Here is a 6000-nt window from a genome sequence, read left to right on the forward strand (position 1 = left end):
GCCAGTTAGCCACTCTGCTATACCAACTTGTATTATGGCTATTGTGTGGTTGATGAATTCTTGTGATGTATAGTTGCCCCATCTTAATTTGAGTTGGTGTTGATTTTACCTTGATGAAAGCATCATGACCCTTAGTGCCACTAAGAGCTTCCTACGTGAGCAATTTATTGCATGCTCATGACCAGCCACTCATGGAGGTCTGCGAATCCTTTACATGATGCCACCAACGTCCAGGACATTTCCCGCACCTTTCCCCAGTAATATCACTTTTGAAAAGATCAGAGATTAAATTAAACAGAGATCAGAGATTAGATTAAATTAAATTAAAATATCAGAGATTAAATCAGACTATTTAAAATTACCACAGGATATCGGGCTCTAATCCATGCTCAGTTAGATTCTCCCCATGTTTTCTTCGATCATCGCTCTATTCATCAATCCAAGCTCCCATGTAAGGCTGTAAAGGTAACAACCAGCACTTTATATTTTGCCCGGAAAGGAATTGGCAGGCAGTGTAAAGATTTTAGAACCGGTGTCATATGGTCTCCATGGGATATTATACAAGACATGACTTTATTTAGATGGAAATGCATTTAGTCATGTGTTTTGGGAATCTCCAGTCAATTCATACATAGCCCAGTGCAAGGGTTCATTTGTTTTCCTTGGGATAGTACTGAACATAAAAATAAACCCAGGTTAGCATTAACACAAATGCATTAGCTAAGCATTCAACAGGCTGTGGTAAAAGTATGTATGTATGTATATGTTAGGGCTGTGCACAGACCTCCCGATCCGCTCCGCACCCGATCCGCAAATTCCAGATTGGGCCCACTCCACCCCGCATCGATCCCCGGCGCCAGGTAAGGCCCTCCTCCCCCCTTACCTGCGTCCGTTGCATTCCGGCAGCGGCTTCACCTGAGGCCAAGGCTCAAAGCGGAAGGGCAGGCCACGGTTGCAGCCTGGTCTTCCAGTTTGAGCCTCAGCCTCAGTTGAAGCTGCCATTGGACCGCGACAGAGGGAGGTAAGCCCCCCTCTCCTCTGCCCCCTTACCTGGCTCTGCCGCTGTCGCCACACAGACTGCGACAGCGCCAGGTAAGCCCCCACTTACCTTTTTTTCAGAGCTCTGGGTCTAGGAAAAGGATCTGCTTGATCTCGATCCTCTTCACCTCAATCCGCAGCCCCCCTACCAACCCGCTTCTTCTCCGCCTTTTTCAGAGGCAAATCAGGCCGCCTCGCTATTGCTTCTATGCTCCAAAGCGAAGTGGAGCACAGCCCTAGTTTATGTATGTATATATATAGTAGGGATAATGTGAGTTGAATGGTTCATGTGCATAGAAAACAGCCATTATGCACATACCATGGAGAACGTGCATATAATCTATTCACTAAGAGGGAATTATGCACATTCTCTGGCCAATATGTATTATCCCCAACAGGCCTTGGGGAGTATGCATGCCTCAACTGCATTTAGCACTTTCTCCAGCCATTGTGCATAATTTCCAACAGGCCTTGCAGACCGTGCATATCTTGACTGCTATTGCACCACATCCTGCTGGTGGGTCCCTGGTCAACAGCTGGTTGGCCAGTGTGTGAACAAAGTGCTGGACTAGATGGACCCTTGGTCTAATCCAGCAAGGCTCTTCTTAGGTTCTTACATTATCTGGGTAATATGCACATTCACTGATAAATATTCATTATACCCAACAGGAGTTTTTTGTTGTTGTTTATTCGTTCAGTCGTTTCCGACTCTTCGTGACTTCATGGACCAGCCCACGCCAGAGCTTTCTGTCGGCCGTCGCCACCCCTAGCTCCCCCAAGGTCAAGTCTGTCACCTCCAGAATATCATCCATCCATCTTGCCCTTGGTCGGCCCCTCTTCCTTTTGCCTTCCACTTTCCCTAGCATCAGCATCTTCTCCAGGGTGTCCTGTCTTCTCATTATGTGGCCAAAGTACTTCAGTTTTGCCTTTAGTATCATTCCCTCAAGTGAGCAGTCTGGCTTTATTTCCTGGAGTATGGACTGGTTTGATCTTCTTGCAGTCCAAGGCACTCTCAGAATTTTCCTCCAACACCACACTTCAAAAGCCTCTCCATATCTTCGTATTCCCTGGGCAATATGCCTAGTCTCCAAGAAACATTGGAGGGTATTTATACTTCAGCATAACCTGCTCATAATATTGAAATTTGTCCATGCAATTAGCATGATCTCCAAGGTACCTCAGAGTATGTGCAGAAATCAGCAACATAAGACAGAATTTTTTGTAGATTGTTCATTCAATATACTTTGCAATTATTGTTAGAGAATGTTCATAAATAACTAGTTACTGTGAGATTCCCATGAAGGATTAATTCTACATGCTGGAGCTAGCTAGAAATCAGTCTGGTTCTAAACAACTCTCATGTTGAAGATAACGTTGATCCCTGGTTTATAGAAAACAAGACTCAAATAGAGCTCTCAATGGATCTGATGATTGGGTTCTCTCTTGTTCTCTCTCTCATGCAGCAGGATGAGTGATAGAGTGCAGATGTGGTGGAATGGGCGGTGCCTTTAAGACTGCAAGTGGTAATTATATTTTTGATTATTCACCTGCATGAAACCATGTGCACAAATAGAAATGTATCATAGCAGGGAGCTAGACTAGAACTTCATCCCTATGTACTAGTTTTTTACTTGCATGTGATGGAGATGCAGCTTACCCGAGTCCCTTTATGCAGCAGCAGCAGCAGCAGCAGCAGCAACAACAACAACACACACACACACACCCTTTCAGAGGCCAGATCAAATGCCTTGGTAGTAATTCTGAATGGTTAGGCCACATGGGGAGAGAAAACCCTCTTCCTGAGGTCCTAGTCAGAAACCTCAATCACGGATTTTCATTAAAGTTGGAAGGGGGGGGGGGAATGCATTATCAAAAGTGCTTTTACCTAAAGAAAAGGATAGAGGATACATAAAACAGGAAAAAAAAACAAATGTAAGCTGTAGCGATACCCACCTTTCTGTCCCTTAGGTTTGTCTGAGTTCGTATGTCTAGCAAGTGCGGAATATTTGACTGAGTGGGTGTGGCTAGTGATGCTGTGAGAAAGGGGGAGGGAGGGGTATAAATAGTTTGGCTGAGGGGATTGTGGTTTAGTCTTGTCTGAGTGTGTTTTTGATTATTATTCTTGTGGAGTGTCTGAGGGTTGTGCTTCTTGAGAGTGTTTGGTGTGTGAAGAGTGAGAAGAGACAGGACTTTAAGGGACTTGGGATTGTTGTTTTAAATATAAAAATAAGCAGCTTTGATCTAAATTGAAATACCAAAGATCTGTTCAATTTCAATAAACTTTACTTTGTGTTCTGTTACCACAAACCACGTGTCAGCTCAGATTTATTACCTGCTATTTTACACAGTGTAAAAACATCTACCAATACACGTGCAGTTCAGTACCTCAACAATAGAACCTGTTTTTTTCAAAACCCTTTACCTTGTTCCCTCACATATAGGGGAAAGGTTGTGTTGTTTTTACCCTTTCCTCAGGCTTTTCAAGAGGTGGCACTTGGCTTAAGAAGGGTGTGCTAGGCAAGGCCTTCTGTGTGAGGTCGGTTCATCACATAAGCCTTTAAAGCAGCCTTCCTCAACCTGGGGCGCTCCAGATGTGTTGGACTACAACTCCCAGAATGCCCCAGCCAGCTCTGCTGGCTGGGGCATTCTGGGAGATGCAGTCCAACACATCTGGAGCGCCCCAGGTTGAGGAAGGCTGCTTTAAACTAACCTGCACTGACACTAAACTTACTCCCCCACGACAGTCACTGGGGAATGCCTCGTGCACCTCTACCCACTTGTCTGGAGCTGAGCCAAGGTCCAGAATAAATAATACATCCAGCTACCAATGGACCCCCAGTCTCAAAGAAGAAAGCATGCCACATCCTTTTATCAGGGCCAGCCAGAAGAGGAGGGCAAAAGTGTGACATATGCACCCTCCTGACTTGCCAGTCAAGTGGAAATCCCGTACGCAGCGAACATGCACCAGCTCCTGGATAGGCTAGAATGTGAAAGGGGCCAGCTGTTTGATATTTGTCCCTGTTCCAACAAGCCAACTATCTCCAAAGAAAGTTGATAGAAGAGAGCAGGCGTGGGAAGGCAGCCACGTGCCACGGCCTCCCACTCACAGAGAATTTGGGGGCGGGGGATGGGGCGGTCCAACCTCTCCAACACATCCAACAAAACAGGCTAACACAATAAAACAGTTACCTACAGAAGCATTAGCAAACGAAAAGCTTGCATGTCAAAATGATGCATGACTTGAACACATTAAAATACAAACAGTAACGGTATCCTGTGAACATATCAAGCCCTGACAATACAAAACTTCCAGTAACCCCTTAAAATGCAAATAGGAGTGACACAATTCCAAAAGTTAACAACTGAAGGATGCATTATTTCAAACAAACTTTACAAACAAAATGTACATTGAGGATAATTAGGAAGCCCTTGCATCTTTTCCCCACAAGATTGTGCAATTCAAAAGGGCCAAGGACTCCTCCCTCTAAGAGCTTTTCTATATGAAGCATTTATTGTGTACAGATTCTTTAAAGGATATCATGACTCTTCTATTTCGCTTTCTGTTTTTTAAGAGCACTTTCCTGGTTTATTTTAGAGGACAGAAAATGGAGTATTATTTTTGAAAGGGAAGAAAAAGTTTTTTTTTTAATTGTATCATTGTGTTACTTTGTGATTCTGCCAAACCTAAAGTGCTCCTGCCTTGGCCTGAGTAGCTGCCTGTCTACCAGAAGTGAGCAGGGGGGAAAAGCCAAAGGCAAGGAGTGGAACCAGGAGTTGTGTTCTGAAAGGATTTATTATTGTTGATGCGTTTCAGACTAAATCCAGTCCTTCATCAAGACAATTCTTATAACAATATAAAATCATTTATCTCCTGAGTGCTGGTGTTCTATGTGCGGTGGCTTTTTTTTCTGCTCACTCGTTATCTGGGGTTTCCTTTCTCTTTTGTCTACCAGGAGCACCATAAGAGCTTAGGAAGAGCCATGCTGGATCAAACTAAAGTCCTATTTAGCCTAGCATGCTGTTCAAACAGTGCCAACCAGATGCCCATGAGAAGCTATGGCCTTCCCTTGACAGGGATAACCTAGCCACAGTACTACATGCACTGGTAATTACCCAATTAGACTACTGCAATGCACTCTACATGGGGCTGCCCTTGAAGACAACTCGGAAGTTGCAGCTAGTGCAAAACGCAGCAGCTAGACTGCTGACTGAGACACCTCATAGAGACCATATAACACCAGTCTTAAAGGAATTGCAGTGGCTGCCAATACATTCCTGGTCAGAATTCAAGGTGTTGGTAATGTCATTTAAAGCCCTAAATGGCTTGGGACCTCGATGCTTGAGGGAGTGCCTCTCCCTATATCTGCCTGCTTGAGTCCTGATATCTGTCAGCAGCACAAATACAGATAAGAAAAAGAAATGATGGGGGAAGGAACAGGCAGCCAGAGGGAGGAGAGGTGGTTCGCCCCGAGTCCCTGCCCATTCTCCTTATGTCCTCCTTTGGCTGCCTCGTTCCTCCTCCCTCCCCCATTTTTTTATTTTTATTATCTGTATTTGCACAGCTGCAGAAATACAGACAATAAAATAAAAATGGGGAAGAAATGGCCCCATTCCTCTCCCCACCCCAATTTTTATTTATTTATTACTTTTAAAGAGGGGAAAGTTCATATTTGCATTCCTCCCCATGCAGATGCCGGGAAGGAATGCAACTGTGGGATCAAGGCGCCTCGTGATGCCAAAGTGATGCCATAAAGATGGGGCCTAGTCTTTAGAACCCTTCTTAGCCTGACATTTTGGTTTCTTCACTGACAGCTCCATAACAAAATACATTTCCATAGTGTACGAGACATATTCCCCAAGCTGACCCCAGATGGTTGGGGGCGGGAGACGTAAATTTCGAGGCAACAATGGATGAAGGCCAATGCACCACAGTACAGAGAACAGCTCCAACAGTGTCCCAAA

General features: G+C 44.6%; 1 long non-coding RNA gene across 1 annotated transcript in view; it reads right to left on the reverse strand.

Annotated features, from left to right (window-relative positions):
* The window catches only part of LOC134411508 (uncharacterized), a 128404-nt gene extending 125644 nt beyond the window's left edge, over nt 1–2760 (reverse strand). The window contains exon 1 of the long non-coding RNA XR_010026355.1: nt 2745–2760. This is a non-coding gene — a long non-coding RNA (uncharacterized LOC134411508). The remainder of the gene's footprint in view (nt 1–2744) is intronic.
* Nucleotides 2761–6000: the final 3240 nt, after the last annotated feature.

This window comes from Elgaria multicarinata, chromosome 1 (assembly GCF_023053635.1).
Source record: "Elgaria multicarinata webbii isolate HBS135686 ecotype San Diego chromosome 1, rElgMul1.1.pri, whole genome shotgun sequence".
In the NCBI taxonomy this organism is placed as follows: Eukaryota; Metazoa; Chordata; class Lepidosauria; order Squamata; family Anguidae; genus Elgaria; species Elgaria multicarinata.